At 46.9% G+C, this 23,815-nt stretch overlaps 1 long non-coding RNA gene across 1 annotated transcript; it reads left to right on the top strand.

Moving 5' to 3' along the window:
- Positions 1-5,131: 5,131 nt before the first annotated feature.
- On the top strand, positions 5,132-21,127 carry LOC141110343 (uncharacterized). Its single transcript, XR_012236274.1, has 4 exons — positions 5,132-5,287; positions 14,420-14,474; positions 16,983-17,018; positions 20,838-21,127. It is a non-coding gene; the product is annotated as an uncharacterized lncRNA (long non-coding RNA).
- Positions 21,128-23,815: the final 2,688 nt, after the last annotated feature.

Raw genomic sequence — 23,815 nt, 5'->3', positions numbered from 1 at the left:
CCGGAGATAGTTCCGAAAATCATCCGGATTATTCTCCTGGAGCTCCCGCAGCAAAGGCATATGACATAATTGTTCACGATTAATAAAGCAACCAATTTTTGGTACAAGAAATCCTCCTCCTCCTGTTCCAGGACTTGACTTGGGTCAAAGCAATAACTCCAAGGCCAATAATAAATAACACGTCATCTCCTCCGATTCCGCAATGTGGCTGGTTGATGAACGGCTGTTCAGAAACGAACTGAAAAGTGCAAAATGAAAAACGCGAAATGAAAAGCGCGAATCAACACTCACCAAACTTCTACTAACACAAAATTAGCAGAAGGAGCCCAAAGGGTGGCGCTAAAGAGCTGAAAAACCACGTAGTACGTCTAGTACGTCACTATGTTCGTGTTTTTTGGCCGACAATTCCTTGCCGTTTGTATGCAAGACAAAATCCAGGCACACGCCTTCAGACAAAAAGTCCTAGGGTTTTGTCTGCGGAAAATCCAATCGTGTGTATGAGGCTTAAGACTGGGATGCCATTAAAGTTCATGTGCGTGTAAAGACAGGCATCCCAATACTTTTGCAAATATAGTGTATGTGCTTCTAATATGGAGGCTCTCAAAATTTATAGCGTTAGGACTGTAGATAACACTGGGGTACCTTGTTGGGGTCCCTCCAGCTTACGTATGTATTTACGAATGTGTACACACTAAACCCCTTGGTTTTAACATGGACTGTTGGACAGGTCAATTTGGTTTGTTGCAGGCTGGCTGGTAAGTTGAGCTGGGAATTTTTCTTTGTTTTTGTTTGAAAAGCGTCGCTGTTACTATCATTGTGGTCTGCTGGAGCAAAATTTGGAAATCTGCATTTCCTAATAACATTTATGGGAGGTTGTTGTCGTAAAAAGGATATATAAAGGACTTGGACTTAGTGGCCAGCGGTCCAAACAGAAGAAGTCATATTTTATACAAAATAATAAAAAAAAAATATTCATCTCTCCAGATATCCAATATACTTTGTGTGAGATTGTGTAATGAAAAGGGTGAGATGTTCCCGGGATCTGTTTGTGGGACAAACAATTTCTGAGAAGTCAAGATAACGTGACCTTCTGCCGCAATCTGACCATGACTGATATCATTTATACGAGTTTGTTTTACCCCCCCCCCCCCAAAAAATGGAGCCGTTACTGGCAAGAAATCACAAGCAACAGGATGATTATGCAAGGACACAAACCTAATTCCATGTATTGCTCCCTCACCTGTAGAACAAGTCATCTGCAACTTAAAGGGTAACTCCACTTTTGTGGGAAGAAATTATCAAATAAAAAAATATAGAATATTGCACATACAGTTGTAAGTCAATATTGTAACTGAATGTTATTAAAAATTATCTTTCCTTTTCAATCTGCAGTCACTGCAATTTTCTGTAAGATGCAATATGTCAACCTGGAAGTGTTCTGTACACAGATGGTACACAGAACACCCCCTGAAAATGTAATTTCCTGCTTGTGTGATTGGCTCACCGATTTTCCCAGAAGTCTGCACTAAAATACAAATCAGATTTTGAGCTTCCCCTGCAACAAAATTATCATTTTTGGTTAGATACTCATCTATCACATCTAAAGGGATGCAGACCCTTCCACTTTCCTCATTAGAGCCCTGCAGGTGAAGCAGCTGACTGACATAAAACCACTCCCCTTAGATTCACATGGACACAGACAAACAAACAGCTATTTCTTCAGACTAACAAAAGGTAGGAATCTGCAACAAAGTTTGTGATAATCCCTGCAATGTACAGAGATCACCCAGAGGGGAATATTTTTTGGCTCAACAAAAGTGGAGTTACTCTTTAAATTCTGCAGCATTTCCATCAGCAAGGGAGTGTCACATGGAAGTAGACAGTGGCGGCCCGTTCATTAGGCGCCGCCCCCTCTATCCACGCCACTCCCTATATGTAGAACAGAGAGATTCATGCATAGCACGTATCTATCCATGGCCACCATGGCCACTCCCTATTCATGCGTCTGGCCCCTTTCAGGACGCCATAGGCTCTAATAGGCTTCAAAATAGGGTGGGGCGCAGAGCATTGCGCAATGAGCCCACCCAGGTGTTACAACAGCAAATGAATATGTTGAAACACTGATCCTCAATCCGGCCAATCAGAAGCAGGTGTGAGACCCGTTTTCCGATTGGCCAAAAAGACAAAAACTCCCAATTGGCTGCCGAGGAGGAGGGAAGAAGCAGAAGCCACTGCCGCCGTGATGACCCCTGGAGATCAGGAGAGCCAGAGGCCGCTGCCGAACAGGTGCGGCCTCCAGCACCCGAACCATACATTGATGGGCACAGGTGGGGCTGCACTGATGTGCACTGGTGAGGTTGAATTGATGGGCACTGGTAAGGTTGCATTGATGAGCACAGGTGAGGCTGTATTGTTGGGCACAGGTGAGGCTGAATTGATGGGCACAGGTGAGGCTGTATTGTTTGGCACAGGTGAGGCTGCATTGACGGGCACAGGTGAGGCTGCATTGATGGGTACAGGTGAGGCTGTATTGTTGGGCACTGGTAAGGCTGCATTGATGGACACAGGTGAGGCTGTATTGTTGGGCACAGATGAGGCTGCATTGATGGGCACAGGTGAGGCTGAACTGATATGCACTGATAAAGTTGTTGTTAATATTTATTTTTGTAACTTAATTCTACATAAAACATTGAAGTGTATTTTCTTGAGATAATTTATGAGGGCGTGTTTAGGGGCAGGATTGGGCAGGGTGGGGAAACTGGTGGCGAGTAACCCTTAAAGTGGTTGTACACCCTGTACAACCACTTTTACCTACAGGTAAGCCTATATTAAGGATTACCTGTAGGTGCTTGAAATATCTCCTAAACCTCCACGGTTTAGGAGATATTTACTAAAATAACGAGAGGCGATGATGTTTAGAAAGGGCACATTGTGCCCTTTCTAAACATCATAGAAAGGGCACATGTTTGTTTAGAAAGGGCACATCCAGGATGGCACATCAATACGTGCCTGGCAATGGCACGTATTGATGTGCCATCCCGGAGGAGTTGGACTACCTGTGCAACCTCTATAGTGTCCAGCTGAAACTGATTAACAACCCCCTCTGCTACTTAACTGACCAGATCAATATCCCAGGAGTTTCAATGACTTGATGCTATACTCTGATAAAAAGTGTTCCTTTAATTTTTTTGAGCAGTATATATATATATATATATATATATATATATATAGAAAGAGAGATTGCTAATTAAAGAGGGAGTCCACCTACATCAACCAAAAAAAAAAATATTAAAAGCCAGCAGCTACAAATACTGCAGCTGCTGACTTTTAATAAATGGCCACTTACCTGTCCCAGGGTCCAGCGATGTCTGCAGCCGACGCCGATAACCTGCTCGACTCTCGGCAGCTGCGCCGCCATCCTGCGTGAGGGAATCAGGAAGTGAAGCTTTGCGGCTTCACTTCCCGGTTCCCTACTGCACATCGTAACTGGTCCCCGCTATCTCCTGGGAGCTGTGTGTTTCCCAGGAGACAGCGCGGAGGGACAGGAAGAGGCATAGACTCCTATGGGAGTCTATGCCGGAAATGGATGCAAATACCTGTCTTAGACAGGTATCTGCACCCCCCTCCCCCCTGAAAGGTGCCAAATGTGACACCGGAGGGGGGGAGGGTTCCGAAAAGCGGAAGTTCCATTTTTGTGTGGAACTACGTTTTAAGGAAATTTAAATTACAGAGGATGTGGCTTGATTGCACAATAGGAGGTACAATAATCCTAGTTAACTGCTTCCGGACCGCCCCAAGTGCATTTACTGTGGCAGGGCGGCCCGGCTGCGCAAAATCACGTACCTGTACGTGATTTCGTGTGCGCATTTTAGGGGGCTGGACACAGCGGGAGCCAGTCAGCAGGTCCGGCAGTGTGAAACTGCCCAACAGAGTTAGTAAGCACCTCCCTAGGGAACAATTAACCCTTTGATTGCCCCTTTTGTTAACCCCTTCCCTGCCACTGCCATTTATACAGTAATCAGTGCATTTTTATAGCACTGATCACTGTATTGGTGTCACGGGTCACCCAAAAAGTGTCATTCAGTGTCAGATTTCGCAGTCCCGCTACAAAATCGCAGATCGCCACCATTACCAGTAAAAAAAATAAATGTCCCTAAATCTATCCTGTAGTCTGTAGATGCTATAACTTTTGCGCAAACCAATCAATATATGCTTTTTGGGACTTTTCGGTCTTATTGTGTTTATAACACAAAAAAAAAGCGCAGAGGTGGACACCAATTTTATTTGGGTACAACAATGCACGACCGCGCAATTGTCAGTTAAAGCAACGCAGTGCCATATCGCAAAAAATGGCCTGGTCAGGAAGGCGGGGGGGTAAATAATTTCCGAAGGGCAAAAGGTTATTTTCTATTTTCCTGTTTTATACAGTTCAACTACCTTTTCCCGCAGATCCTTTGACACTTCTTTTGCTTTCTCCAGGGGCGGGCTGGGCCGGGGGGGCAGGGATGCAATTTCCCCCCAGGCCGCTCTGATTCCCAGTAAAAAGGCCGATGTGCTGCCAGCTGGGAACTGAGCATGTGCAGTTGGCCGAGTGTTACTGCTGACTGGTGACTTCAGAGGGAGGCTGGCAGGTCTGGATAACAGCCCATAAGCTGCAGGAACGTTTGTGCTGTGATCGGACATCTGTCCTGTCACAGTGCTGTTCCCGGTGTTCTGCCGAGAAAGTTCCGCTCGGTGGATAAGTTCCCCCCTCTACTGCGCCTGCGCAGTAGGATCCGGCGGAAATAGCCAAAGCGGAACAGCTGAAAATCAGCTGTACACAGCACCTGTAAGCTTCGCTTGGCTCTTTTAGATTCCCCCTCTAGGTCCACTTGGATGGTGGGGAAGGAACCTGGACCTAGGGCGCAGGCGCCGTGTACAGCTGATTGAAGCGTTTGAACTTCGGCTATCTCCGGCGGCTGACAGTAGTTCATACTGCGCAGGCGCTGCGCCTGCGCAGTACAGGGGGGAACTTATCCGCCAAGGGAACTTTCTCGGCAAGACACCAGCTTCTGAGCTGACAGTCTGTGTCCTTTCCATTCAGACTGAGCACAGCCGAATGGAAGAGGGTGGATCCGCTCTGCCTCCCCCAGCCCCCTCTCTCACTGTGCCCGCCCACACTCCGGGCAGCCTGTGTGCTGCTTCTGTGAATAGAAAGTGTGGGCGGGAACGTTCAAACTGTGATCCGTCGGTGATCTGTATGGGACGCTGATAACTGAGCCTAAGCCTTCTGCCTGCTGACTTTCAAGTGAGTGATCTGTGACCGGCCTCTCTCCCTTCTCTCCCCCCTCTCTCCCTTCTCTCCCCCCTCTCTCCCTTCTCTCCCCCCTCTCTCCATTCTCTCCCCCCTCTCTCCCTTCTCTCCCCCTCTCCCTTCTCTCCCCCCTCTCTCCCTTCTCTCCCTTCTCTCCATTCTCTCCCTTCTCTCCCCCTCTCCCTTCTCTCCCCCCTCTCTCCCTTCTCTCCCTTCTCTCCCCCCTCTCTCCATTCTCTCCCCCTTCTCTCCATTCTCTCCCTTCTCTTCCCCCTCTCTCCCTTCTCTCCCCCCTCTCTCCCTTCTCTCCCCCCTCTCTCCCTTCTCTCCCTTCTCTCCCCCCTCTCTCCATTCTCTCCCCCTTCTCTCCATTCTCTCCCTTCTCTCCCCCTCTCCCTTCTCTCCCCCCTCTCTCCCTTCTCTCCCTTCTCTCCCCCCTCTCTCCATTCTCTCCCCCTTCTCTCCATTCTCTCCCTTCTCTTCCCCCTCTCTCCCTTCTCTCCCCCCTCTCTCCCTTCTCTCCCCCTCTCTCCCTTCTCTCCCTTCTCTCCCCCCTCTCCCTTCTCTCCCTTCTCTCCCCCCTCTCTCCCTTCTCTCCCTTCTCTCCCCCCTCTCTCCCTTCTCTCCCTTCTCTCTCCCTCTCTCCCTTCTCTCCCCCTTCTCTCCCCCTTCTCTCCCTTCTCTCCCCCCTCTCTCCCTTCTCTCCCCCCTCTCTCCCTTCTCTCCCCCCTCTCTCCCTTCTCTCCCTTCTCTAACTTCTCTCCCCCCTCTCTCCCTTCTCTCCCTTCTCTCCCCCCTCTCTCCCTTCTCTCCATTCTCTCTCCTTCTCTCCCTTCTCTCTCCCTTCTCTCCCTTCTCTTCCCCTTCTCTCCCCCCTCTCCCCCCCTCTCTCCCTTCTCTCCCTTCTCTCCCTTCTCTCCCTTCTCTCCCCCCTTCTCTCCCTTCTCTTCCTTCTCTTCCTTCTCTCCCCCTCTCTCCCTTCTCTCCCCCCTCTCTCCCTTCTCTCCCCCCTCTCTCCCTTCTCTCCCCCCTCTCTCCCTTCTCTCCCCCCTCTCTCCCTTCTCTCCCCCCTCTCTCCCTTCTCTCCCTTCTCTAACTTCTCTCCCCCCTCTCTCCCTTCTCTCCCCCCTCTCTCCCTTCTCTCCATTCTCTCTCCCTTCTCTTCCCCTTCTCTCCCCCCTCTCCCCCCCTCTCTCCCTTCTCTCCCTTCTCTCCCTTCTCTCCCCCCTCTCTCCCTTCTCTCCCTTCTCTCCCTTCTCTTCCTTCTCTTCCTTCTCTCCCCCTCTCTCCCTTCTCTCCCCCCTCTCTCCCTTCTCTCTCCCTTCTCTCCCCCTCTCTCCCTTCTCTCCCTTTTCTCCCCCCTCTCTCCCTTCTCTCCCCCTCTCTCCCTTCTCTCTCCCTTCTCTCCCTTCTCCCTTCTCTCCCCCTCTCTCCCTTCTCTCCCCCCTCTCTCCCTTCTCTCCCCCCTCTCTCCCTTCTCTCCCCCCTCTCTCCCCCCTCTCTCCCCCCTCTCTCCCTTCTCTCCCCCCTCTCTCCCTTCTCTTCCCCCTCTCTCCCTTCTCTCCCTTCTATCCCTTCTCTCCCCCCTCTCTCCCTTCTCTCCCCCCTCTCTCCCTTCTCTCTCCCTTCTCTCCCCCCTCTCTCCCTTCTCTCCCCCTCTCTCCCTTCTCTCCCTTCTATCCCTTCTCTCCCCCTTCTCTCCCTTCTCTCCCTTCTATCCCTTCTCTCCCCCTTCTCTCCCTTCCCTCTCCCCTCTCTCCCTTCCCTTTCCCCTCTCTCCCTTCTCTCCCCCTTCTCTGCCTTCTCTCCCCCCTCTCTCCCTTCTCTCCCTTCTCTCCCCCCTCTCTCCCAAATTCCTCTCTTTCTTCTCTCCCCCCTCTCTCCCTTCTCTCCCAAATTCCTCTCCCTTCTCTCCCCCCTCTCTCCCTTCTCTCCCCCTTCTCTCTCCCAAATTCCTCTCCCCCCTCTCTCTGCAGATAAGGAAGTTTCTTTCAGCAGCCTGTACAGTACTGGCTCCTATATACTATGATGTGAGCTCACATTGGTCTGCTGCAGTGTTGGTGATCTCACTGTCTTTCTGCATGTCCCATAGACTTCTATTAGTTTGCACATTTTTGCTGCATTTTCTGAAAGTGCACAAAAATGGCTGCATGCTGCATCTTTGGTGCGCTATAAAAAAAACTGCAGCAAAAAACGCACAACCTAAAAGAAGCCTATGGGACTGCGGCTAAGGAAAGCAGTACATAAGCACTGCGGCCAAACCGCAGCACACCAGTGTGCGCCCAAAGGATTGTACACACTTGCAGTAGGCACTGCCACTCTGAAAAGTGATCAATGCTCAGGTCACTTTTGCTCATGCTCAGCGACTCCAATCAGAGCTGTCAGTTTTTTTGTTCAACTCGCTAGATTGAGCAAAAAAAAAAAAAAAACTAGTGGCGTGTACAAGGCTTTACTATGTTGATAAAGGAATCAAGCAATTTTCTTGAGTAGTGGTCTCTCTGTGTGTGGACAATTTGGAGTGATGGTCTCTCTCTGTCAGTGGTGGCTGGTGCTCAAAATGTTTTTTTTTGGGGGGGGGTGCAAACTAAAAAATACTGAAAAAAACCCCATCAATTGCAGCCTCACTCTGGCATTAAATGCAGCCTCACTGTGCCCATCAAATGCAGCCTCACTGTGCCCATCAAATGCAGCTACTGTGCCCCATCAAATGCAGCCTCACTGTGCCCATCAGTTGCAGTCACTGTGCCCATTAATTGCAGCCTCACTGTGCCCATCAAATGCAGCCACTGTGCCCATCAATTGCAGCCAATGTTACCCCCCTGTCGGCATTTAACCAGCACCCCACCTCGCCCGCTGTCTGACCGGAACTTACCCCATCTTGGTGGCGCGTCAGGCAGCGAGTGACGGTGGGAAGCTGTGGGACAGGCAGCAGCTCCTGTGTTCTCTATGCTTCCTCCATGCTTTTCCTCCTGCTAGACATCCAATTGGAGTGCCTTTCCTTTCAGCCAATCAGGTGATGGGTATCAGACCCGCTCTTCCTGATTGGCAGAGAGGTGGTTCAGTGTTAGAAAAGCAAATATTCATTTGCTTTTCTAACACACCCGGCTGGGCTATGAGCGCAGTGCTCTGCGCTCTGAGTCCACCCTATTTTGAAGCCTATTAGAGCCTCTGGTCCAGCTACCTGAGGTGAGGTTGGGAGCAGTGAATGAATTAGAACATATGTGTGTCATGGGAGCATGAGCCGGCAGCAGAGGAGGAGATCACATCCTTAAATCTCAGCCAGGGTTCATGCTGAGACTTGTAGTTCTTTACTTTTGGGGATGTGACACCCCAAAAGTGAAGGACTAAGGTCCCAGCATGAACCGCTCAGAGCTCAGGATGTGTCACACACCCCTGCCCCCCCCCAACTAGTGAAGGACTACAGTGCCACTGTCCCAGCTTAAAGCCCTCAGAGCTGAGGATGTGTCACCCCCCCCATTAGTGAAGACTACAGGGCACAGCATGAACCCGTGGGATCTAGGGGACACATCCTTAGATCTCAGGGATTAATGCTGGGACTTGTAGTTCGTCACTAGTTGCGGAGGGGGGGGGTCAGGTCCTCAGCTCTGAGGGATTCATACAGGGACTTGCTTGCAATTTAGTTCCTGAAGGCCATGGTAGTACAAGTCCCCCACAGGCCCTGGAGGGCCACATTGTCCTCCCTGCCCCCCCCCCCCACCTTTTTGTGATCATGAAAAACCTTAGAGACCGTTTTCCCCGATCCATCACTTTGCCACCACCAGTTCTATGGCCACTTGACTGGACTTGCCCCCAGGCCTAAGGCTGCCAGCCCTCCCCTGGCTTTCCCCATGACTCAGAATCCAGAAACATCAGTGCAGCACTGGATAAAATATGCAAGGGTCTGTCAGGAGTCCAGAAACTCAATGACCTTTTATACACACACACACTAATTACAAGCAAACAGATCCCAGTTCAGAGGAGGCTCTCTAATTAGGCAAATTAGGCGATTGCCTAAGGCCCCGCAGTCAGAGGGGCCTCGCGGTCGGCTAATCTGCCTGTGATCAATCACTGATGCTGTCAAGGGTCTCGTCCCGGTCCAGTGGTAGCAAGTGCGGGGAGCGGGACAGTAGAGGCCTCTAGGTGGCGACAGTGGCTGCATGATAGCACCCGGCTCCAAGACATGCGGGCGGCATGTCCATGTGGGATCCCGCAGCCGAGCTGTTCCTTCTGCCTGTGCCGCTCACCCGACCTCTCCGCACCTGCCTCCTATTTGGTTCTGCTTTCGGGGCCGGGGGGGTCACTGAAGCTATCCAGCTGAGCTGCAGTGCCCCATGATTGTGAGGAGGAAGGAGCTCTTATGCTGCCTGGCCGACCGGAGAGAAGGTGAGTGTCCGTGCAGCCTCCCCGTGTGTCTGAATAGGAGGAGCGGTGGGGAGACTGCACATAGTGGAATAGATTTTTCCATATTCCTCCATGCAGCCGCTGAATGTCTGCAGGAAGAAGAGGGGGAGAAGTGATCATTCAGCGGCTGCATGGATGATCTGAATGCATGGATGAGCTGGAATGATCACTTCTCCCCCTCTTCTTCCTGCAGACATTCAAGCGGCTGCATGGAGGAATATGGAAAAATCTATTCCACTATTGCAGTCTCCCCACCGCTCCTCCTATCTAACTTTTTCTGTATCCCCATGCTCTCCGGACCCTCCGTGCACTCCCTGGCTCCGCCCTCCTGCTCTCCAGCCCATCCTTGTCCTCCCTGGCTCTGCCCCCATTTTGTCAGCACCCCCCCTGCTCTCCACTCCAATTCTTTCTCCCCAATCTCAAGCTCCCCCCCAGCGCTCTCCAGCCCCCACCCCTCCAGTGCCTCTCCACCTTTCCCAGCACTCTCCCGGCCCCCACCCCCCAGCACTCTCCACCCCCCACCCTCCAGCACTCTCCACCTCCACCCCCAGCACTCTCCGGCCCCCACCCCCCAGCACTCTCCCGCCTCCACCCCCAGCACTCTCCGCCTCACCCCCAGCAATCTCCGCCCCCCACCCCCCAGCACTCTCTGCCCCCACCCCCCAGCACTCTCCGCCCCCCACCCTCCAGCACTCTCCACCTCCACCCCCAGAACTTTCCGCCCCCCACCCTCCAGCACTCTCCACCTCCACCCCCAGCACTCTCTGCCCCCCACCCTCCAGCACTCTCCACCCTCCAGCACTCTCCACCCCCCAGCACTCTCCAGCTCCTCCCTGCTCTTTGCCCCCCCCAGTGCCTTCACAGACTGGGACATAGGGGCACAGGAGGGGCTGCAGACAGGGACAGGGCTAGAGATCTCTCTCACCCCCTTCCCTCACCCCCCTCTTTCTCACCTCCCTTCTCTCTCTCTTACCCCCTGTCACTCCCTCTCTCCCCCTCTCTCTTTCTCTCTCTCTTCTTCCCCCTCTTTCTCTTACCCCCCTCTCCCCCTCTCTCTCTTACCCCCCCCTCCCTCTCTCCCCTCTCTCCCCTCTCTCTCTCCCCCTCTCTCTCTCTCCCCCCCACTCTCTCGCTCTCCTCCGCTCTCTCTCTCCCCCCTCTCTCCCTCTCTCCCCCTCTCTCTCTCACCTCTCTCTCCCCTCTCTCTCCCTCTCTCTCTCCCTCTCACTTCCCCTCTCCTCCCTCTCTCTCCCCCCTCTCTCTCATCCCCCCTTCTCTCTCTCTCCCCCCTCTCTCTCTCCCCTCTCTCTCCCCCCTCTCTCTCCCCCTCTCTCTCCCACTCTCTCCTCTCCTCCTCCCCCTCTCTCTCTCCCCCTCTCTCCCCTATCTCCCTCTCTCTCTCTCTCTCTCTCTCTCTCTCTCTCTCTCTCTCTCTCTCTCTCTCTCTCTCTCCCTCCTCTCACTCTCCCCCCCTCTCCCCCCCCCCTCTCTCCCCCCCTCTCTCCCCCCTCTCTCTCTCCCCCTCTCTCTCTCTTTCTCTCTATCTCTCTCCACCTCTCTCCATCTCTCTTTCCCCCTTTTGCACCCCCATTCTCTACCCTCTCTCTCAACCCCCTCTCGCTCACCTTCTCTCTCCCCCCTCTCCCCCTCTCTCTCCCTCCCCCTCTCTTACAATGTCTTTATCCCCCCTCTCTCTCCCTCCCTCTCTCTCTCCCTCCCCCTCTCTCTCCCCCCTTTTCTCTCTCCCCCTCTTTCTCTCTCCCCCTCTTTCTCCCTCCCCCCTCTCTCTCTCTCTCTCCACTATTGCTCACAATCTCTTGCTCCCCTTCTCTTGCGCCCTTTTTCTCTCTCTCCCCCCCCCTCTCTCCCCCTCCCACTCTCTTCCTTTCTTTCTCTCTCTCTCTCCCTCCCTTTCCCTCCACCTCTCTCTCCTCCTGCGCTGTGCTGAGATCCCCCCACTCTACTTCCTCTGTGGATGTGGAATGACTCAGTGACATCCCCTCCCCATTCTCCCAAGACATGGGAAATTCTTAGAGGGGTTGCCACCTTGCTGGACCTCAGATGTTTTATTGGCTGCATATGTCTGATGGGTGAGTAAGGTGCCCTGGAAGTGATGCTGATGAACTATGTGCTAGATCTGTCCATCTTTTTGCAGCCATTTTTATTGCTTGAATTTTTTTTTCCTATTATGGGCGTGATTGGGGCCTCACGTGTAAGTTTTGCCTAAGGCCTCACAAAGCCTAGAGCCGCCTCTGGGTGAGTTGATCTTCTTTCCTTCTCATCAGCGATACTTCCATAAAACACAAATAACTCTATTTTTAAGGCAAAGGGCAACTTGCAATATATGGCAGCTCCCATCAACTAAATATCTAGAATAAAAAAAAAGAGAGAAACAAATGTTTAAAACATTCCTGGAGTGCTTAGAGGAATAAATTCAATCCGAAGTTCTCTTCTTTATACCTTTAACTACATTTCTGCAGTGAAACACATATTGCTTCTTTATGTCAGAGAGAAGGCCTGGAAATGATATCTTCTAAACTGAATATAATATATAGGGGGAGGGGTGAGGGACTATACTGTATCTGTAGCACCCCTAATTTTGCAGCCTCTTCATACATAGTTTCAGATATATACAGTATAAGGGCACACGGGCGCCGCCCCCTCTCTCCAGCCACCCTCTGTGTAGAATGGATAGATTGATGCATAGCATGAATCTATCCATGGCCGCTGTAGCCACCCCTCATTCAGGCGTCCGGCCGTAGGCTCTAATAGGCTTAAAAAAAAGGTGGACTGTGAGCGCAAAGCGCTGCATTCATAGTCCACCCAGGTGTGTTAGAAAAGTGAATATTCATTCGCTTTTCTAACACTGAACCGCCTCTCGGCCAATTGGGAGGCGTGAGTCTAATACCCGACACACGTACAATCTAATCTAACAAGTCTAATCTAAGACACACGCACAGGAGGACAGAGAATGATGGAGGATGCAGGAGCCGTCACCTGACCCGCCACTAGGATGGGATAAGTGTGTGCCGGTCAGATGGCGACCGGGCGAGCAGCGAGCGGGGGGGTCACAGTAGCTGTATATGATGTTCACAGAAGCTGCATATGATGGGCATAGTGGCCGCATATGATGGGCACAGAGGTCGCATATGATGGGCACAGAGGTCGCATATGATGGGCACAGGCGCTGCATATGATGGGCACAGGCGCTGCATATGATGGGCACAGGCGCTGCATATGATGGGCACAGGCGCTGCATATGATGGGCACAGGCGCTGCATATGATGGGCACAGTGGATGCATATGATGGGCACAGAGGCTGCATATGATGGGCACAAGATGGGCAGAGAAGCTGCACATGATGGGCACAAAGGCTGCATGTGATGGGCACAGAGGCTGCATGTGATGGGCACAGAGGCTGCATGTGATGGGCACAGAGGCTGCATGTGATGGGCACAGAAGCTGCATTTGATGGGCAGAGTGGCTGCATTTGATGGGCAGAGTGGCTGCATTTGATGGGCAGAGTGGCTGCATTTTATGGGCACAGAGGCTGCATATGATGGGCACAGTGGCCATATATATATATATATATATATATATATATATATATATATATATATATATATATATATATATATATATATATATATATATATATATATATATATATATATATATATATATATATATATATATATATATATATGAACCTAGGTGTAGTTATTGTTCCGTCATCCATCCAGCACCCAACAGGATCTTGAAAAAAAATATGAAGATAAAAAAAACCTGAAGCATGGTTTTTAACCCTATGCAAAGCTTCATATTTTGTTTAAGATCCTGCCAAGTGCAGACTAACATTTTCTGGCTAACAGGAGCCCGAGTCAGAGCACTGACAGCCTTTTATTAGACTAAGCCCCCCCATTCACACCGAGGAGACTTGTCAGGCGATTTGACAGGTCCAAATCGCATGACAAGTTGCATCCTATTGTCGGCAATTGAACCTGTCAAATTGGTGCAACATCAACTTTGCGGTGCTGCGACTGATTTGAAAAAGTAGTTCCTGCACTATTTTTTTGGGGCGTTTTCAGGTGCGACTTGCATAGACACCTGTGCATGAAGTCTCACAGATGTCAGCCAAGCCTCACTTGAAGTTGCACTAAGCCCCCGTTCACACCTATGCGAATTAGATGCGGCTTACACCGCATCCAATTCGCAGGACATTTTAAAATACATTGATATTAATGCATCTGGTTCACATATGTGCGTTGCAATCGCACTGCGCATTGCACAAAAAACGTGTGCGTTTTCTGGGCATAGCAGTGCGAATTACAAGCCCATTATCTTCTATGGGAATGCATCTGATTCGCAGATGCATTGCGTTCTGAACATGGATTTTCTCCTTTTCCTCACTACAACCCCCCCCCCCCTCCCTGCTCACTGATCTGCAGCAGAGGAACCTCTGAACAACTGATTTTTATCTTCCCAGTGAAACCTGAGTTTCAATTTGCACCGCACATGTGTGAACCCAGGCTGACAGACGGCTTCGAAATCGCGCGATTTTTAAGTGAAGTCGCACGATTTCAAAGCCGCATTCAGTGTGAACCAGCCCAGGGAATAAATGGGACATGGGGTAGAGCGCTGTAAATTGTTTCTTTGATCTAGTTATTGTTCAACCCTCCAGGAGCCAAATAATATTTCATAGGAATTTTGCTTCTGTTTTTCCAGATCTCGGTAGCTATGAAGTTGTACATAAATCTACTGTTTTTGTTCTTCATACCAGGTAATTTTATTGTATTCTCTTTTATTTAGATAGATAGATAGATAGATAGATAGATAGATAGATAGATAGATAGATATAGATGTGTGTGTGTATGTATGTACAGTATGTATATATATATATAATATTTATTACACATTTTTTTTATTCATTTTTTTAATTATTTTTTATTATTATAATTTTTACTATTGTTTTATTTATTTATTTTACTATGAAATTATATATTTAGATGTCTGCTTTTAGTTTAACTTTAATATAAATAAATAAATACATATATATATATATATATATATATATATATATATATATATATATATATATATATATGTGTGTGGTGATTGGTTACAATGCACAGCTGCACCAGATTTTGCACTCTCCAGTTTTAGTAAATCGACCCCACTGTGTAGTCACCAATCTGTTTCAGCCTGTGATTGGACATACTGAAAAAAATATATATATATTTAGCACACAGAACACAGGAAGCTGGTACCAGGATAGATTTAGGTAATTATGCTGGTTCTGTGAAATAAATACATTTAATCAATTCTAGACCTTGGTTGTGCTGCACACGGTCAAAAAAAAACTCAAAGCTCAAAAAAGTTAAAAAAAAGCCCTTTTAGCCTCATAATAATAGTTGGAAACTGCTGTGCAAATACAACAACTATTCCAGCAACTGCTGTCAAGATAAACTCTGACTCAGTGTTTATAATAATGATAGAAAGATACAAAGTAACATTGTTTTTTTTTACTTTGTATTTACAATGTTTCATTCATCTGCTAGTTAAAACAATACAATTTGTTCCTATGTATTTGCTTTTTTGCATCGATTTGCCCTAATTAACTCCTTCTATCCCTTCTCCCATCACCTATTACTAGAAAGCCTTCATTTCATTTAAAAAAAAAAAAGAAAAAATTAGCAATGCTTTCTACCAGAATCATAATTTTACTTTCATTTTAAACAGGACAAATTATAGACTAAACTGTATAGTCTTAAAGTGGTTATAAACCCTTTTAACCACTTCATCCCCGGAAGATTTGGCTGCTAAATGACCGGGCCATTTTTTGCGATTCGGCACTGCGTCGTTTTAACTGACAATTGCGCGGTCGTGCGACCTTGCACCCAAACAAAATTGACGTCCTTTTTTTCCCACAAATAGAGCTTTCTTTTGGTGGTATTTAATTGCCTCTGTGGTTTTCATTTTTTGCGCTATAAACAAAAAAAGAGCGACAATTTTGAAAAAAAAACACAATATTTTGTACTTTTTGCTATAATAAATATACCACATTACCACATTTTTTTTTTTTTTTTTTTTAAAAGCTATTTTTTTCTCAGTTTAGGCCGATATGTATTCTTCTACATATTTTTGGTAAAAAAATTGCAATAAGCGTATATTGATTGGTTTGCACAAAAGTTAAAGCGTCTACAAAATAGGGGATATATTTATAGCATTTTTATTATTATTTTTTTTTACTAGTAATGGCGGCGATCTGCGATTTTTATCGGGACTGCGACATTATAGCGGACACATCGGACACTTTTGACACATTTTTGGGACCATTGGCATTTATACAGGGATCAGTGCTATAAAAATGCACTGATTACTGTAAAAATGTCACTGGTAGGGAAGGGGCTAACACTAGGGGGGCGATCAAGGGGTTAACTGTGTTCCCTCACTGTGTGTTCTAACTGTAGGGGGAGGGGAATGACTAGAGGAGATGACGGATCGTGGTTCCTAGCTATTAGGAACTCACGATCTGTATCTCATCACAGAACAGGGATGTGTGTGTGTGTTTACACACACACATCCCTGTTCTGCTTCTTGTGTCCGCGATCGATCGTGGCTGGCGGTCATCGCGACCGTTCGCAATGTTATGCAAGCGGCATCTCTGGAGCGGTGAAGGAGCAGTGTATACACCGCTCCTGTCCATTGGAATGAATGGGTAGCACCGGCAAAGCGCCGGCAAAGTGGTGCTTTGTGAGTCATTTTAAACCCTTAAAGCTAGCGGCCGAAAACCCCCCCAAAAAATTACGGTAAAGCATCGCTAAAAATAGTGGCGCTTTACCGCCGACGCCCCAGTGTGAAAGAGGTTTAAGAGGGGGTGTGTCTGGGACGACGCTTTAGCAAAGAAGGTTTTTCACCTTAATGCAAAGAATGCATTAAGGTGAATAATCTTTGAGACTTTACAACCCCTTTAATACACCTTGTATTCATTTTTGGAATAGCTTAACATGCAATCAATAATATATATATTGTGCTAATGGGAAACTTTCTTCACTGGACATATAATATATTCTGTCTGATATGTTTTTAGCATTTAACAGAGGGACATTTCTTAATGTGTATTTCACCTCTTTACATGTTGATTTTTGTATGTTCATAATTGCATATCATCTCAACATATCATATCTCAACATATCATATCTCCATTTCAAGATTCTCCGCATAGACAGAAAGATCTAATAATGTATAATAGAGAAGATGTGTAACCCACCCTTTTTTATTTCTCAAGCACTTCAATGCGAGAGGCATTATGCAAAACCACCACGTAAGTAAAACATTGAACTACATTTTATAGGATCATAAACACTTAAAGCTGAGGTTTCTCATTTCAATACGTACCTTATATTGGAAGTATCATCACTGGTTCTCTGTGCTTCTTTATGCAATGCAGGCAGTTAATGGCTGGTGGGAGGGGCCATCGGGCTGTACATAGCTTCCTGAAAACATCACAGCCCTCCTGCCCCAGTGCTCCTCTAAGGAGATCTCATCCCTGATGCAAGCAGTGGGAGGGGTTATGCAAATATCAAATTGCCTTCAGGGCCGGTGCTACCACTAGGCAAACTAGGCAGCCGCCTAGGGCGCATTGCTGCCTAGGGGCGCCCGGCCGCTGGTTTCCCTCCGTGTCTGCATGCTCTGCAGGCTGCAGCATGTAAGTAACTCAGTCCAACCGGTAGTGTAATTAGAGGTGCAGCGCAGCGCTAGAGGAAGCAGAGCCAATGCTAACTGTATAGTGGCGCCTTCTGTCACATGGGCAGGGCAAAGGGGGTGGAGTCAGGGATGGAGCCAATGGGGCGGCAAAATGAGGTTTCGCCTAGGGTGTCAAAAATCCTTGCACCAGTACTGATTGCCTTAATGGGTGGGTGTCAGACTGGAGGAGTGGACATTCTTAGGCAGGCATTTATTGCCCACATGTGATGCTGAGTCTCCATGGTTGAAAGAACTGAAATCCAATGAATGAAAGGGGGTAGAATTGAATGAATCACTGGGCCACACATGCATAGCTCCCAACTGTCCCGGATTTCGAGGGACTGTCCCGGATTTTGAGCAAAGTCCCTCTGTCCCTCTTTCCTCCTCATTTGTCCCTCATTTTGGTCTGATCTATAGAGCTGTATATAAAATGCACTTGTTATCTTTAAAAAAGAGTTTCCCAGTGATAAACTTTTCATCCAAATTCTAAATTGCTGCATTTGTAAATTTTAAAAGCCAATATAAAGAAATAGTAGTGGTTAAAAAAAAAAAAAAGCCCTTGTAGATTTAATTAACCTTTTTCTTGGTTCATTTTCCTTTAAGGGGGTGTGGCAAGGGGGCGTGTCCTATGCCTACATACGTTTGCTAGTAGGTGTCCCTCATTCCCATCTCAACATGTTGGGAGGTATGCACATGTAAAATTGCCACCATCCCTTGGTAATACATAGAATAAACCTCACAAATATGGGGTTTTGTAGGCAATTGAAAAAATATAAAATTCCATGTATAGAAAATTAATATTTATTGTAGAAAAAAATTACATAAAAATCTCATATTGAAAATACAAAACATTGAATCAATGATATTATCAATATTGCACATTTGACTGTTAACAGAAAAGTGGTAGTCCCCATCTACTTGCTGTTCCCTTCGTCATTGATTGTGCCGAGGAATACAGTGGGGGGATCCAACGCGTTTCAAAATATACTGTTCGAAATCTTCTTCAGGGATTATACCACTTCTAAAAAAAAAAAAATCAGCTCAAATTAGTGAAGCATTGGTACATAATTGTATGAAAAATACATGTAAGTTGTCATCCACATGGGCTTACAATAAAAATGTGTTTAGCAGAAGCACTCCTCCAAATGGCAAGGATAGGCCATTGAAGACCCCCAAGGTGTCAGCATCCATTAGTTGCCTGGTGTGGGCTGCCCCAGAAAACGGTGAAACAGGGGAGGGGGGGGGGACAAGACAAAACAAAGAAAAGATGATAAATCCACAGGAAGAAAATTAGTCTCAATTCCAGGAGATATTGGGTCAGCCTGAATGTTGTTCCCCGAAAAGGCTGGCTCAGTAACTAATTGAAACTACTTACTTGAAAGTAAGCCAAACGTACATTGGTCCAAAGAATCCCGTTTCTGAATGTCAGTTGTGGTATGGGGCAAAGTCCCTAAGAACTGGCCATCAGAAGGAAGAAGACAGCAAGGCTCCACATCAATGAGGCAAGAGGAATGGCACTGAGAGATGCTGGTGGCGTCCCTATTGTACTGCGCATGTGCGGGAGAAAGTGATGCAATGCGCGTCATCACCACTTCCTATCCTTCTGGAATCATAGGTGATTTTGCACCAGCAGGGGACTTTTCTGATTTGTACCAATTAAAGCTGCTGTACTATTTTTCCCACTGACACCAATGATGAGGCACTATTCCTCCCAGTGACACCAGTGATGGGGCACTATTCCTCCCACTGACACCAGTGATGGGGCACTATTCCTAACACTGACACCAATGCTGGGGTACTATTCCTCCCAATGACACCAATTATTGGGCACTATTCCTCCCACTGACACCAATGATGGGGCACTATTCCTACCACTGACACCAATGATGGGGCACTATTCCACCCACTGACACCAATGATGGGAGCACTATTCTTCCCACTGACACCAATGATGTGGCACTATTCCTAACACTGACACCAATGCTGGGGTACTATTCCTCCCAATGACACCAATTATTGGGCACTATTCCTCCCACTGACACCAATGATGGGGCACTATTCCTCCCACTGACACCAATGATGGGGCACTATTCCTCCCACTGACACCAATGATGGGGCACTATTCCTCCCACTGACACCAATGATGGGGCACTATTCCTCCCACTGACACCAATGATGGGGCACTATTCCTCCCACTGACACCAATGATGGGACACTATTCCTCCCACTGACACCAATGACGGGACACTATTCCTCCCACTGACACCAACGATGGGGCACTTTTCCTGCCACTGACCCCAACGATGGAGCATTATCCCCCCCCCCTTCCAATGCCAAAGATGCACTCTTTACTCCCGCTGATAACAGGAAAATTTCAACACTCAATGGGCACAGTCCGGTCCCTCTAAAGTCTGAGGTACAGTAAAATGGCCCTTTGTTTAGAAAGTTTGAAGACCCCTGGTCTAAAGGATCACTGTTGAGGGTAGACTGAGGAAAGGCTTCCTCCTGCCTGCAGCAGACTGATGACATCATCTCAGCCTAGGCAAAGTCTCTCACTTGACAAGGACGGCTTTTTAATGATAACGGGTGGAGTTTTCTGCAAATGATAGTGTTGCTGTATAATGTAACAAGCTAGGAATTTATTCGTGTAGACTGGTAAAGTTGCTGATAGGTCCACTTTAAGTAGCCATTTTCTTCTGCACAATCAACTTGGAGAGAATATAAGATAATACTATGAGGGGTGTGGGTTGAGTGACCTCATATGATCCGGCACCTCGTCCCTTATATTGGTACAAGTACAAAGAAGGGGAGTTGGATAGGAATTATAACGGTGCCTTATATAAGGAAATTACAGTATTTTACTTAAAAAAATAAAAATTTTATTACATAGATATACAAAAGACAACAAACATAGGGTGCATACAATATAATATAAGCAGAGTAATATACAGATAGTAATACTGGCCAACGTATCCATATGTTCGAAATGGTCACTGATGCATGTCAAGTCCCTACATGTTTCGCCAAATAATGGCTTCTTCATGGGAATTTCCTCACATAAAGTCCCAAAGACCCCTCTATTTTAGAGGCTTCTTCAGGGGGTTTCTTTTAGAGGCTTCTTCAGGGGATTTCTTTTAGAGGCTTCTTCAGGGGATTATGTGATCATGAGTGTTTAAACAATTGCTCTGTTAATAATAAACACATGAATTAATTATTATAAAGTTGAAAATGCAAATGATGTGACAAAAAACACAATAATGCCAAGAAAAATACATTCCAATATATATCATATATAACATATATATCAAGTGCCATGGCTCATAGACTGTCCCCAGTATAAGATAATACTGGTGATATGAATCCTCATATATAATGATTGTATTATCTTCTTTTCCAGCTCCTCCGTGTACAATGGCACACAGCGTTGAAAAGTGGGGCAGAATCTGCCCAGAGTACTGCATCCCAAAACTGCCTGTTAGAGATGTGTGTCCTGAAATATTAAAGAAAGCCTGTTATTGTGCTGAGGGGTACATTTTTTATTCCAACAGATATAAAAAATGCATTTCAAGGAGGGAATGTGATGATCGCAAATAAAAAAAACGTAAATAAAAAAAAAATCCTTTACATACAGTATATTGTGAATGATTGGATTAAAAAAAGAAATAAATCAGAAATTGGTTTATGACATGTGTGGTGTTTGTATTTCTTCTTGGTGAATTAAAAAAAAAAAAAAGTTAAAGGTGAACTCCGGGGATATAAAAGACACAAATGAATGCAGCTCTGTTATCATAAATACATTATGTGTCAATGGTTATTGAATGAGGATTTTTGTAATACGTTTTTTTTTTTTGTGATTCACAAATATTTAGACCAGCACAACCAATACAAAATATTGTATCAAAAATACATCATCATTACATGGATATTATTATTATTATTATTATTATTATTATTTTTATTATAGACTTAAAGTGATTGTAATGCTTTGTTTTTTTTATTTTTATTTTTAAATAACAAACATGTTATACTTACCTCCTCTGTGCAAGGGATCGGCCCCGATCCTCCTTTGCTGGTTCGTTGTTGCCCCCCCCCGCGTGCGGCGCTCCTGGCTCCTCCTCCTCTTCATCGGGTGCCCCCACAGAGAGTCGCATTCCATGGGGGGCACTCAGCAGGACTTGCCCCCTCCCGCTCCCGTGTCACTGGATTTGATTGACAGCAATGGCTCCTGCTGCTATCAGTCTGTCCAATGAGCACCTGAGACAGCGGCTGGAGCTGCTGTGCTCGTCCCCGTCCCTGGAACATTTGTGAGGTCAGGCACTGATGTTGTATGAGAAGGCCTGGTTCACAGTCTCTGCTCTAATTCATCCCAAAGGTCTATTGGGTTGGGGTCAGGACTCTGTGCAGGCCAGTCAAGTTCCTCCATCCCGAACTCGCTCATCCATGTCTTTATGGACCTTGGATGGTGCACTGGTCCAAATCATTTGGTGGAGGAGGGGATTATGGTGTGGGGGTTGTTTTTTCAGGGGTTGGACTTGGCCCCTTAGTTCTAGTGAAGGGAACTCTTAAGGCTTCAGCATACCAAGACATTTTGGACAATTTCATGCTCCCAACTTTGTGGGAACAGTTTGGGGATGGTCCCTTCCTGTTCCAACATGACTGCCCACCAGTGTACAAAGCATGGTCTTCACCTGTCTTCCTTCTGGTTTGCGGACTCCTGCTGTGTAAATGGCCAGAGCTGCGTGACGTCACTCCCGCGCACGCACATGGGAGCCGCCGTTTACGGCACATGACTCTGAAGGAACGGCCCGGGTGGCCGTTCTTCAGAGCCCATGTGCTGGTGGTGTCACCAGCTGCATGTACAGTATATAATTCCTAAGCAGTGCATGTTTAGGTGAAATTTACAGTACCTATAGGTAATCCTTATTATAGGCTTACCTATGGCTACAAATTATGCATGGGAGTTTACTCCAACTTTAACCACATGCCAACCAGCGCACAACGATATACGTCGGCACAATGGCACAGCTGGGCAAATGGGCGTACAGGTACGTCCCCTTTAAGATGCGGCATTGTGGTCGCATGCGCCCGCCACGTGCTTCGTGGGTCCCACAGACTCAATGTCCACCGGGGGCCCGCGATCATGTCACGGAGCGGAAGAACGAGGAGATGCCTTTGTAAACAAGGCATTTCCCCGTTCTGCCCAGTGACATGACAGAGATCACTGCTCTCTGTCATCAGGAGCAGTGATCGCTGTCATGTGAGTAGTAGCCCATCCCCCCCACAGTTAGAATCACTCCCTAGGACACACTTAACCCCTTCATCGCCCCTAGTGTTTAACCCCTTCCCTGCCAGCGTCATTTACACAGTAATCAGTGCATTTTTATAGCACTGATCGCTGTATAAATGACAATGGTCCCAAAATAGTGTCAAAAGTGTCCAATGTGTCCACCATGATGTCGCAGTCCCGATAAAAATCGCAGATCGCCACCATTAATAATAAAAAAATGAATAATAAAAATGCAATAAACCTGTATGTCCCCTTTAATTGGCGGGGCTAGCGGGCATGCACACCTGCCGCGTACAGCATAACCGTGCCTACGGGATCCGCGGACTCCATGTCCACCGGTGTACAGGCGATCGTGTCATGGAGACACAGATCAAGGACATGCTTATGAAAACAAGGCATTTCCCCGTTCTGGCTAGTGAAATGACAGAGATGTACTGCTCCCTGTCATCGGGAGCAGTGATCGCTGTCATGTTGTAGTGAGCCCATCCCCTCTACAATTAAAATCACTCCCTAGGACACACTTAATCCCTTAATCGCCCCCTAGTGTTTAACCCCATCCCTGCCAGGGTCATTTATACAGTAATCAATGCACTTTTATAGCATTGATCGCTGTATAAATGACAATGGTCCCAAAATAGTGTCAAAAGTGTCCGATGTGTCTGCCATAATGCCGCAGTCCCAATAAAAATCGCAGATTGTCGCCATTACTAATTTAAAAAAATAATAATAATAAAAATGCCACAAAACTATCCCCTATTTTGTAGACACTATAACTTTTGCGCAAACCAATCAATACATGCTTATTGCAATCTTTTTATTTTTTTTTTTTTATCAAAAATATGTAGAAGAATACATATCGGCCTAAACTGAGAAAGAAATTAGTTTTTTTATATATTTTTGGGGGATGTTTATTATAGCAAAAAGTTAAAAATATTGCTTTTTTTTTCAAAATTGTCGCTATTTTTTTGTTTATAGTGCAAAAAAAATAAAAACCGCAGAGATGATCAAATACCACCAAAAGAAAGCTCTATTTATGGGAAAAAAAGGACGTCAATTTTGTTTAGGTGCAACGTCGCACGACCGCGCAA

This window comes from Aquarana catesbeiana, linkage group LG10 (genome assembly GCF_042186555.1).
Source record: "Aquarana catesbeiana isolate 2022-GZ linkage group LG10, ASM4218655v1, whole genome shotgun sequence".
In the NCBI taxonomy this organism is placed as follows: domain Eukaryota; kingdom Metazoa; phylum Chordata; class Amphibia; order Anura; family Ranidae; genus Aquarana; species Aquarana catesbeiana.
The sequence above is the reverse complement of the archived record's forward strand: the minus strand, read 5'-3'. Positions and strand labels throughout refer to the sequence as shown.